Source organism: Rhincodon typus, chromosome 19 (assembly GCF_021869965.1).
Source record: "Rhincodon typus isolate 14 chromosome 19, sRhiTyp1.1, whole genome shotgun sequence".
Taxonomy (NCBI): domain Eukaryota; kingdom Metazoa; phylum Chordata; class Chondrichthyes; order Orectolobiformes; family Rhincodontidae; genus Rhincodon; species Rhincodon typus.
The window spans coordinates 1,076,171-1,089,110 of record NC_063350.1 but is presented as its reverse complement, the minus strand read 5'-3'; the positions used below and the strand labels follow the sequence as shown (position 1 = coordinate 1,089,110).

At 43.6% G+C, this 12,940-nt stretch overlaps 1 protein-coding gene across 3 annotated transcripts in view; it reads right to left on the bottom strand.

Moving 5' to 3' along the window:
- osgn1 (oxidative stress induced growth inhibitor 1) overlaps nucleotides 1–12,940 on the bottom strand; it is a 194,437-nt gene that overhangs the window by 21,503 nt on the left and 159,994 nt on the right. Inside the window, exons 1-2 of one of the 3 annotated variants that reach the window (XM_048608119.1) lie at nucleotides 5,078–5,163; nucleotides 4,604–4,654 (exon numbers count right to left, since the gene is read on the bottom strand). The exons of 1 other annotated variant lie outside the window; for it this stretch is intronic. The gene's annotated coding sequence lies outside the window, so the exon portion shown is untranslated. Of the gene's footprint in view, nucleotides 1–4,603; nucleotides 4,655–4,947; nucleotides 4,997–5,077; nucleotides 5,164–12,940 lie in introns of those variants that run through there. One more of the 3 variants, XM_048608121.1, reaches the window with a different exon arrangement.

Sequence of the window (12,940 nt, the reverse complement as noted above, 5' to 3'; positions counted from 1 at the left end):
CACGTGCTAATTGGCATAAGGACATGAGAATAAGGGAAGTAAACACGTGGCCAGAAGAGTGGTGCGGGACAGAGGGGTTCCTTTTCATGGGGCACTGGCATCAGTATTGGAACAGGAGGGATCTGTACCATTGGGACGGTCTCCACCTGAATCGAGCTGGGACCAGTGTTCTAGTGAAAAGGGTAAATAGGCTGGTCAACAGGACTTTAAACTAGAAAGTGGGGGGGAAGGGAATGGTTAAACTTGCCCCAGTGGGAAACAAAGCAGCAGGTTAACATCTGTAGTGGTGGATTCAACTACGTAGAAAAATATGAAAGAAATGACAGGGAAGGAGAATTCTGGAGAGGTTATTAAAGTCTCCAGCACAGACACAAATAGAACAGAGTGTTTGGAAACGGCTAGCAATCAAACACTGGAAAAACAAATGACAATGAGGAGATGGAGGGTTAATACAGGACTGAAGGTGTTATATCTGAATGCACACTGTATAAGGAATAAGGTAAATGAGCTTGTGGCGCAGATCGAAATTGGCAGGTATGACGTGGTAGGCATCACAGAGACGTGGCTGCAAGAGGATCAGGATTGGGAACTGAATATCCAAGGATATACATCCTTTTGAAAAGACAGGCAGGTGGGCCGAGGGGGTGGGATTGCCTTATTAATGAGAAATGAAATTAAATCAATAGGAAGAAACAAATTAGGGTCAGATGGTGTAGAATCTGTGTGGGTAGAATTGAGGAACCGCAAAGGTAAAAAAACCATAGTTGGGGTTGTGTACAGGCCTCCAAACAGTAGTCAGGAGCTGGGGCGCAAGATACACCAGGAGATAGAAAAGGTGTGTAAGAAAGGCAAAGTTACAGTGATCATGGGGGATTTCAATATGCAGGTGGACTGGGAAAATCATGTTGGTAGTGGATTGTAAGAAAAGGAGTTTGTGGAACGTCTACGAGAAGGCTTTTTGGAGCAGCTCATGGTGGAGCCCACAAGGGAACAGGCAATACTGGATTTAGTGTTGTGCAATGAGGCAGACTTGATAAGGGAGCTTAAGGTAAAGGAACCCTTAGGAGGCAGTGATCATAAGATGATAGAATTTACTCTGCAATTTGAGAGGGAGAAAATAGAATCAGAGGTAACGGTATTACAGCTGAATAAAGGTGACTACAGAGGTATGAGGGAGGAGCTGGGCAGAACTGACTGGAAGTGGAGCCTAGCAGGAAAGACAGTGGAACAGCAATGGCAGGAGTTTCTGGGAGTAATTCAGGAGACACAGCAAAAATTCATCCCTAGGGAAAAGAAGCATGGTACAGGCAGGATGAGGCAACCATGGTTAACTAAGGAAGTCAGGGATAGCATAAAAGCAAAAGAGAATGCATATAATGTGGCGAAGGGCAGTGGGAAACCAGAGGATTGGGAAGCTTACAAAGACCAACAGAGGGCAACAAAAAAAAATAAGGAGGGAGAAGATTAAATATGAAGGTAAGCTAGCCAGTAATATAAATGAAGGTTGTAAGAGTTTCTTTAGATATATAAAAGGCAAAAGAGAGGCAAAAGTGGACATTGGACTGCTGGAAAATGACGGTGGAGAGATAGCAGTGCGGAACAAGGAAATGGCTGAGGAACTGAATAATTACTTTGCGTCAATCTTCACGGTGGAAGACACGAGTAATCTCCCAAAAATTCAAGACAGTCAGGGGGCAAAGCTGAATATGATGGCCATCACCAAGGAAAAGGTGCTAGTAAATCTATTTGGCCTAAAGGTGGATAAATAACCTGGACCAGATGGACTACACCCCAGACTTCTAAAGGAGATAGCTGAAGAGATAGTGGAAGCATTAGTGGTGATCTTTCAGGAATTGCTGGAGTCAGGGAGGGTCCCAGACGACTGGAAAATCGCTGATGTGACACCCCTGTTCAAAAAGGGAGTAAGGCAAAAGACGGAAAATTACAGGCCGATTATCCTAACCTCGGTCGTGGGTAAGATTTTGGAGTCCATTGTAAAGGATGAGATTTCTGAATATTTGGAAGTGTATGGTAAAGCAGGGCAAAGTCAGCATGGTTTCATTAAGGGGAGGTCATGCCTGACAAATCTGCTAGAATTCTTTGAGGAACTAATGAGCAGGGTAGACCAAGGAGAGCCAATGGATGTTATCTACCTAGACTTCAAGAAGGCCTTTGACAAGGTGCCGCACAGGAGGCTGCTGAGTAAGATAAGGACCCATGGTGTTAGAGACAAGGTACTAGCATGGATAGAAGATTGGCTGTATGGCAGAAAGCAGAGAATGGGGATAAAAGGGTCTTTCTCAGGATGGCAGCTGGTGACAAGTGGTGTTCTGCAAGGGTCAGTGTTGGGACCACAACTTTTCACTATATTCATTAATGATCTCGATGAAGGAACTGTGAGCATTCTGGCTATGTTTGCAGATGATACAAAGATAGGTGGAGGGACAGGTAGTATTGAGGATGTGGGGAAGCTGCAGAAGGATTTGGACAGGTTAGGAGAGTGGGCAAAGAAGTGGCAGATGGAGTACAACGTGGGAAAGTGTGAGGTCATGCACTTTGGTAAGAAGAATAAAAGCATGGACTACTTTCTAAATGGGGAGAAAATTCAGAAGTCTGAAGTGCAAAGAGACTTGGGAGTTCTAGTCCAGGATTCTCTCAAGGTAAACTTGCAGGTTGAGTCAGTAGTCAGGAAGGCAAATGCAATGTTGGCATTTATTTTAAGAGGGCTAGAATATGAGAGCACAGATGTACTGCTGAGGCTGTATAAGGCCCTAGACAGACTACATTTGAAACATTGAGAGCAGTTTTGGTCCCGGAATAGAAGAAAGGATATGTTGACATTGGAGGGGGTCCAGAGGACGTTTATAAGAATGATCCCAGGGATGAAGGGCTTGTCATATGAGGAGCAGTTAAGGACTCTGGGTCTGTGCTCCGTGGACTTTAGGCGGATGAGGGGTATCTAATTTAAACTTATAGAATACTGGGAGGCCTGGATAGAGTGGATGTGGAGAAGATGTTTCCACTAGTAGGAGAGACTAGGACCCGAGGGCACAACCTCAGTGAAGGGATGACCCTTCAGAACTGAGATGAAGAGGAATTTCTTCAGCCAGAAGGTGTTGACTCTGTGGGACTCAACTGCTGCAGAGGGCTGTGGAGGTCAAGTCATTGAGTGTGTTTAAGACAGAGATAGATAGGGTCTTGATTAGTAAGGGTATCAAGGGTTATGGGAAGAAGGCAGGAAAATGGGGTTGAGAAACATATCAGCCATGACCAAATGGTGAGGCAGACTCAATGGGGTGAATGGCCTAATTCTGCTCCTTAATCTTATGGAGATGGTGGGCCAAGGACACAATCCTGAAGAAACAAACAAACAGACAGTACAAATTGCTGAAGAAACACAGCAGGTCTGACCTGTGATGTCATCTCTGGTTTACTATTAAAACCTTTAGCTATCATGGGGCAGTGACTTGAAAGAAATTCTGGGATTTATCAACTGACACCTGCATCTCCTTTCTAACTGATTAAAGATTTAACAGCCATCTCAGGTTTGTTCAAAACATTTGCATCAGTTCTATGACCCCTTCATCTTTTGCTTATAAATTCTGTGTCTGATGCCACCTCCCCAACTAACACCTGAAGAAGGAGCAAGACTCCGAAGGACTCATAAACCTGTTGCACTATAACCTGGTGTTGTGTGATTTTTGACCTTGTTCACCCCAGTCCAGCACCGGCACCTCCACAACATTGCAGGTATCCACGAATTAACCAGCATTCTATAAGCTGTGCCATTTTTAAAAGCCCATTGTGTACTTTGACATGCTCTATCCATCCTGAACTACCCTGCAGAGTTCCTGACATTTGCCCTGGAGACGACAGACAGGGGAAGATTAGCACCCCACTTTCCGGGTAGATCCTTCAGGTCTCCCTGGACAGGGTGGTGCAGGTACACAATGTCCTCTTTTCCAGGACCAGTAATGAAGGTCATGACACCAGATCATGCCAGCCTAATTCATGTCTGTCATTCAGGTCAAAGCAGTCTCAGCCTGGAGGAACGCACAGACTGTAGGAGAAAGATCAATGACCTTTCCCACAGCATCAGCATAAGCGTCACCATCTTGTTCTGAAAGACCTCGGTGTTGGACGCGTTACACGCTGTATTTGGCAGGCACCCATTCACGTTTCTATGTCAAGTTTTCTATATCTACTCTGAATGGTAAGTTTGCTAAGTTAGAAAGCTGAATGTTCATGATGAGAGTTGGGCTATCAACAAGACATCTAATAAGTGTTAATCCCCATAAATTGGCAACTTGCAGCCATCTAGTCAGAATCTCACCAAGCCACTTGTGTAAAGCATAAAAGATGGATCGAGATGCTCCCGATATCAAGATTGACCTTGCTGGACTTCTCATCCAATTCTGCCACAAATCCCACCATAGCCCATATCACCCAGTCTTGGATAAGATTCCACCCATATTCACTGTCACACCAGTATTTTATTTTCAAATAATATTTTTACTGAATTTAAATTCTCAAACTTACCCAGTGGGATTTAAACTCTCATTTCTCTGGATTATTAAACTAGCAGAGCCTGTTCACTACTTACCCAGTGAGCCTCCAAAGATGTAGAAAACGGTATTAAACTGATAACTGCACTCTACAAAACAAATACATAAACAATGGAATCACCCGCTGGGAAAAGGTTTGGCTTGTGGCTGAAGGAGTGACAAAGTCTCTGACTCTGGGTGATCACATTCTACATAAACAGGAGGGAGACTAACATTCTTGAGCATCAGGAACTTTACCTAAAGCTGTACATTCACAGAATCCTCAAACTCACCCAGTGGCTATCATCAGGTGTGATTTAAACTCGCAACAATGAGAGGGTCAGGGAAGGGTTTAAAATATTGGTATCTCAAGCTCAGTCCCCAGTCCCACACCCACTCTCACCTTGGGTTACTTTGCCAGCTATTTGAAAGGCACTATTCTCCTATTGAACATCACGTTGTAAGATTATCGCAGTTGCTCAGATTAGATAACAAAACCTGTACTCAAATGTACTTCTCTAATTAACTCTGACCTGCTTCCACATGCCCTACCCGCAGAACAAGAGTCTTTCAGCTTTCTGGAATTTTCCATGTCTGTAAAGTGTCCTGATTAACAGTGTTTAAACTTCAATCTCAATATCAGCTTCACCCCATTGGGTTTAAGTGGATAGGGTAAACCCTCAGCTGAACAGACTGATGTCAGCTACAGCCACCCAGTTGTTGTTGCAGTGGGATCGATTCTTGGGCTGATTAACAATCTGGTCACAATGTGATGACTTCTCAGCAAAAGTGAGAGTTAGGATGGAGGGGATTCTCATCCACCCTCTTAAACCTGCTGAACTGGATGTTGGCTGGCATATCCCACTCCAGTCTCTTGGTCTCTCTGCAGCAGGATCCTTACCTGGAACTTGACCCTGAGGCAGGACTGTACACAATGGATCAAAAGCAGTCTCCTTCATGGCCAGGTTGGAATAAACCCCTTTGATCAGTTCTCACTGGCTTCATTGGGCACAGCTTCTCACTGGCATATAGCTCCTTTGGGCACTGCTACCAACTGGGGTACAGTTGCACTGCAAGAGTTCTTGTGGTGCAGTGGTAGTGTCCTGACCTCTGGGCTAGCGCCTTGGATTCATGTCCTGCCTGCTCCAGAGACGTGCAATAACATCTCTGAACAAGTAGATTAGAAAATATCTACAACTCCACTGTATACTGCTTCTCACTGAGAAGATACTGCTCAAATTTCCCCAAATTGAATCTCTGTTAAATGTTTTCCTCTCCTTTGCCCAGTGTGTGTTTGTGTGTGCGCGCGAGTGTGTGTTTTAATTGGGTTATTTAGAGGGGTAAGCATTTTTATTGTCATATTACATCTCAGTGTGTTAACAGTTTTGCATCTTCTTTGCATAAGTTTTATTTTGCAATATATCAATAGTGGGACTAGAGAGGCAGTGAGGCTGTCCTGCCATCCTGGTTGTGCCACAAACAAGTTGTGTCAAACAGCGAGAAAAAAAGTGAACAACAGTGGATGGATCATCCAGTTTTGATCTGGGCATGGGAATCACACTGACTTGACAATTTTTCAGTGTTCCTTCACAATCACTGGATCAAAATCCTAGAACTCCCTTGCTAATAGCACTGTGATTGTATTCAAGGATTAGATCTAAGCTCTACAGTCTTACCACATCCAGTCGTGAATGGTGGTGGATAATTAAACAATTCATTGGAGGAAAAGCCTCCAGAACACCTGCTTCTTCAATGATAGGGGAGCCCAGCACTTTATGTAAAAGAAAAGGATGAGGCATTTGCAACAATCTTCAGCTAGAGGTGCCAAGTGAATGATCCAACTTGGCCTGCTCCAATGGTCCCCTGCATCACCAATACCAGTATTCAACCAATTCGAATGATTGCATGTGATATCAAGAAATGGCTGAAGCCATAGATAATGCAAAGGCTATGGGTCCTGACAACATTCCAGCAATAGGATGTGGCAGAGGAGCTGGATTAGAAACAAAATTACTTCAATGGTGAGGGACTACCTAATGAGGGCAAAGCATTCAGTGGAGACCATATGGGGGGGAGGTTAGCAATGGTAAAGGATCTAAAACTGTCATAAGTGTTGTGTATAGACCCCTGGTAATACTTCTGAAATGCTAGATTGCATAAATTGAAAAAATAGGCAAGTATGTAGCAAAGCTAGAGTAGTGTTAATTGGGATTTTCACTTTAACATGGATGAGGAGAGGCAGACAAGCACCTGTCAGAAAGGTAGTGAAATTCTAGAGTGTATCCAGTATATGCTCCTACAACAACTTGTCCTGGATGCAACAAGGGAACAAGTAATATTGGATTTACTAATGAGTCGGATTTATTTAGTAATTTAATTGTGCATGAATCGTGTATGGTGGTTCAGTGGTTAGCACTGCTGCCTCACTGCAACAGGGACCAGGGTTCAATTCCACCTTTGGGTGACTGTGTGGAATTTGCATGTTCTCCCATGTCTGTCTGGGTTTCTTCCTGGTGCTCTGGTTTCTTCCCACAGTCCAAAGATGTGCAGGTTAGGTGGATTGGCCATGCCAAATTGCCTATAGTGTCCAGGAATGTGCAGGCTAGGTGAATTAGCCATGGGAAATGTGAGGTTATCAGGCTGGAATTGAGTGGCATGCTCTTTCGAGGCTCGGTGCAGACTCAATGGACAGAATAACCTCTTTCTGCACTGTGGGGATTCTATGATTCTGATTCTTGAACATTAATCAAATAGTGATGATAACATGATTGAGTCCAATGTAGCATTTGAAAGTGAAAGGCATGAATCAACAACAAGCATTTCAGATTCCTTTACTTTTATTCATTCACGGGATGAGAGCGTCACTGGCTAGGCAGCACGTATTGTCCATTCCTAATTGCCCAAAGCTCAGTTCAGAGTCAACCACATTGCTGTGGGTCTGAAGTCACATGTACGCCAGACCAGGTAACGATGGCAGTTTCCTTCCCTAAAGGACATTAGTGAACCAAGTGCGTTTTTTCCAACAATTGACAATGGATTCATGGTCATCATTAGATTCTTAATTCCAGATATTTTTTATTGAATTCAAATTCCACCATCAGCCGTGGCAGAATTTGAAACGGGTTCCCCAGAATGTTATCCAGGTCTCTGGATTAACAGTCCAGCGATAATACCACTAGACCATTGCCTCCCCAGATTTAGGTAAGGCCAACGTTAACAAGATGAGACAGAGACTGTCCACAGTAAACTGGGAAAATCTGCTCATGGGTAAAACAAGGAAGAACAGTGGAGGATATTTAAAGAAATATTTAACACAATAAAACCAGATTATATCCCTCAGAGGAAAAACTCCACTACACAGTAAAAAACAGCCACGGATAACGAGAAAGATAACAGACAGCATAAAACTAAACAAAAAGGCTTACAAAAATGCAAAAAACAGCACAGATCCTGCTAAATGGGAAAGATACAAAGACCAGCAAAGAGCCACTAAGCAATTTATAAGAACTACTCGAAGGGATTGTGCAAGGAAACATGCCATGGATATCAAAATCAATAAGAAGAAATGTTCTTGTTACACAAAGGGAAACTGGGTGGTCACAAGCAATGTTGGCCCACTTAAGACTAGAAGTTGGGATATTGCCAATGACTACCAGGAAATGGCAGACATGCTGAATAATTACCTTGCCTCAGCATTTACATTGGAAAAGGAGGATGGCTTGCTGGAAGTTCTGATGAAATTAATAGTGGATTGGGAACAGGGACTGATTGAAATTATGTAAGTAAATCATCGGTAATAAGGAAATTAATGGAATTAAAGAGAGACAAATCCCCATGACAATTTCCATCCGAGGACGGGAAGTAGGCAAGCACATTGTAGATGCCCTAACTATATCTTTCAGAATTTCCCAGATTCAGGAGTCGTCCTTCTGGATTGGAAAAGTGCACATCACTCCACTTTTTAAGAAGGGTGAAAGAGGAAAACCAAGGAGTTACAGACCAAAAACAGAAGTTGTTGGAAAAGCTCAGCAGTGTTCTGAGGAAGGGTCACGGGACCCAAAACGTTAACTCTGATTTTTTTCTCCACAGATGTTGCCAGACCTGCTGAGCTTTTCCAGCAACTTCTGTTTTTGTTCCTGATTTACAGCATCCGCAGCTCTTTTGGGTTTTACTTACAATGTCTGTGGATGTGTTTACATGAATGTCCAGAAGGCATTTGTTAAAGTCTCACGTAAGAGATTGTTAACAAAGGTAAAAGCCCACAGGATCAAGGGCAAATTACTGACATGGTTAGGAAATTGGTTGAGTGGCAGGTTACAGAAAGTAGGGATAATGAATGGGTGCTCAAATTGTCAGGATGTGGTATCCCACAAGGACCTTAATTTTTACCATTATTTACAAATGACTTGGATAATGGCATAGAGTCATGCATCCAAATTTGCTGATGACACAAATTTAGGTGACATTGTAAACAGTAAAGAAGATAGCATAAAATTACAAAGGGATATTGACAGGCTAAGTGAATGGGCAAAACTGTGCCAGATGGAGTTCAATGTAAGTAAGCAGGAGATTTTTGATTATGGACCAAAAAGGGATAGATCAGATAGTTTCTAGATGGTATGAAGCCACACTTGGAATATTGTGTTCAGTTCTGATCGCCTCATTATAGGAAGGATGTGGAAACTTTAGAGAGGGTGCAGAGGAGATTTACCAGGATGCTGCCTGGACTGGAGGGGCAGGTCTTATGAGGAAAGGTTGAGGGAGCTAGGGCTTTTTTCATTGGAGTGAAGAAGGATGAGAGTTGACTTGATCGAGGTGTACAAGATGATGAGAGGCATAGATAGAGTGGATAGTCAGAGACTTTTTCCCATAGTGGAAATGACTATTATGAGGGGGCATAATTTTAAAGTGATTGGAGGAAGGTATAGGGGAGATGTCAGAGGTAGGTTCTTCACACAGAGAGTGGTGGGTGCTTGGAATGCGCTGCCAGTGGTGGTAGTGGAGTCAGATACATTAGAGACTTTTAAGCGACTCTTGGATAGGCATGTGGCTGATAGTAAAATGTAGAGTATGCAGGGCAGTTTGATTTTAGAGTAGGATAATAGGTCGGCACAACATCATGGGCCGAAGGGCCTGCATTGTGCTGTACTGTTCTATGTTCTTAAAAACAGTGGATGTAGACTTGAGGATTCAGGTGTGTAGGTCTTCAAAATGTTACAAGCAGGTGCAGAAAATAATCAAGAAAGATAGTGGAATGCTGGCCTTTTATATCTAGAGGACTGGATTATAAGGATGCAAAAGTTATGTTGCAGTTATACAAAATCCTGGTTAGGTCCCACTTGGAGTCGGAGGGATAGATTGGCCTTGGAGGGAATACAATGTAGGTTTACAAGAATGATACCTTAATTAGGGATTAAGTTTTGAGAAAAGATTATACAAATTAAATCTGTCTTCTCTAGAATTTAGAAGGATAAATAGGGTGATCTGATCAAAATCTTCAAGGTATTAACAGGAAAAGACATGGTAGATAAACTATTTCCACTGGCTGGGGATTCTAGAATTAGGGGGTATTGTCTGAAATTTAGGGTCACACCATTCAGGAGAGATGTTAGGAAGCACTTCTACACACAAAGGGTGGTAAATGTTTGGAACTCTCTTCCACACTCAGTAGTGGATGCTGGATCAGCTGTTAGTTTTAAATCTGAAACAGATAATATTTTCGCTTAACAAAAATGTAAGACATATGGGCCAAAGCCAGGTATACAGAGTTAGACCACAGATCAACCATGATTTCACTGAATGGTGGAATAGGTTTGAGGGGCTGAACGGTCTACTCCTGTTGCTATGTTGGTTTGTACTGAAGACTTGTGCTCCAGGACTAGCAGTGACCCTCACCAGACTGTTCCAGTACAGTTACAACACTGGCATCTACCTGACAAATGGAAAATTGCCAAGATTTGTTCTGCACAGAGAAAGCTGGACTAAGCCAGCCCAGCCAATTACCACCCTATCAATCTACTCTCAAATATTAGCAAGGTGATGGAAGGTTTTGTTAACAATGCTAGCAAGCAGGACTTGCAAATAACCTGCTTACTGATGTACACTTTAGGTTCTGCTCGGGTCACCTATCTCCTGATCTCATTACAGCCTAAGTTCAAACATTATCAAAAGAGCTGAATTCCAAAGGGGAGGTGAGAGTGATAGCCCTTGACATCAAGTAACCTGAGCAAAACTGAAATCAATGGAAGTCAAGGGGAAACTTCTCCAAAGGTTGGAGTCATACCTGGCACACAGGAAAATGATTGTGGTTGTTGTAGGTCAGTCATCTCAGCTCCAGGACATCTCTGCAAGAGTTCCTCAGGGTAGTGTCCTAGGTCCAACCATCATCAGCTGCTTCAATGATCTTCCCTCCATCATAAGGTCAGAAGTGAGAATGTTTGCCATTGATTGCACAATATTTAGTACCATTCATGACTCCTCAAATACTGAAGCAATCCATGACCAAATGCAGAAAGATCTGAACAAGATCCAGGTTTGGGCTCAAAAGTACCAAGTAACACTTGCACCACACAAATGCCAGGCAATGACTATCCCTAACAAAAGGGAATCTAATCCCTTTCCTATGACATTCAATCACATTACCATCACTGAGACCCCACTATCAACATCTTGGACATTAAAAATGACTAGAACAAATCTGAACCAATCATATGAATACTGTGGCTATAAGAGCAAGTCAAAGGCTGGGAATACTGCAGCGAATAACTCACCTCCTCACTCTCCAAAGCCTGTCCACCATCCACAAAGGACAAGTCAGGAACATGATGGAGTACTCCCCACTTGCCTGGATGAGTGCAGCAGCAATACTGAAGAAGCTTGACACCATCCAGGATAAAGCGGCCCACTTGATCGGCACTGCATCCACAAGCATCCACTCTCTCCTCCACTGACGCTCAGTAACAGCAGTGTGTACCATCGACACGATGCACTGCAATATCTTGTCGAGGGTACTGCAACAACATCTTCCAAAGACATGACCACTTCCATGTAGAAGGACAAGGTTAGCAGATACAGGGGAACACCACCACCTGCAAGTTCCCTTCCAAACCACTCATCATCCTGACTTGGAAAAAAAGGTCAGGAATCATTTCTCCAAAAGCCTCAGGTCCAACTATTTCTCAGATGAAAGATATTTTCAGTTTTCAAATACACATATGTTATCCTGTAAAATCTACTTTTTGATTCACTCTTTGAACATGGGCTTCGCTGGCTGGCCAGCATTTATTGCCTGTCCCTAGTTGCCCTTGAAAAGGTGGGGGTGAGCTGCCTTCTTGAACCGCTGCAGTCCATGTGCTGTAGGTAGATCCACAATGCACTTAGGGAGGGAATTCCAGGATTTTGACCCAGTGACAGTGAAGGAACGGCAACATATTTTTCAAGACAACTAGCAAATGAAGACTGGGCATCCGTGAGGTGCTGTGGGCCATCAACAGCAGCAGAATTGTACTCCAGCACAATCTGTAACCTCATGGCCCAGCATATCCCCCACTCAACCATTACCATCAAGCCTGGTTTCAACCTTGTTTCAATGAAGCAGGAGGGCATGCCAGGAGCAGCACAAGACATACCTAAAAAATGAGGTGTAAATCTGGTGAAGCTACCAAACAGGACCACTGAGTGATTCCACAACTAACAGATCAGATCTAAGCTCTGCGGTCCTGCCACATCTAGTCGCGAATGGTGCTGGACAATTAAACAACTCACTGGAGGAGGAGGCTCCACAAATATCCCCATCCTCAATGATGGAAGAGCCCAGCACATCAGTGCAAAAGATAAGGCTGAAGCTTTCACAGCAATCAGCCTCCTCCAGTGGTCCCCAGCATTACAGACACCAGTCTTCAGCCAATTCGATTCACTCCATGTGATATCAAGAAATAGTTGGAGACACTGGATACTGCAAAGGCTATGGGCCCTAACAACATTCTGGCAATAGTACTGAAGACTTGTGCTCCAGAACTTGCTGCTCCCCTAGCCAAGCTCTTCCTGTACAGGTACAACACTGTTAGGCACCTACCTAACAATGTGGAAAAATTGCTCAGGTATGCCCTCTACACAAAAAGCAGGACAAATCCAACTCGGTCAATTACCGCCCCATCAGTACACTCTTGATCATCAGTAAAGTGATGGAAGGAGCCATCAACAGTGCTATCAAGCAGCACCTGCTCAGCAATAACCTGCTCAATGACGCCCAGTTTGGATTCTGCCAGGACCACTTAGCTCCTTGGTTCAAACATGAACAAAAGAGCTGAATTCTAGAGATGGGGTTGAGAGTGACAGCCCTTGACCAAGACCGCATTCGACCGAGTGTGGCATCAAGGAGCCCTGGCAAAACTGGA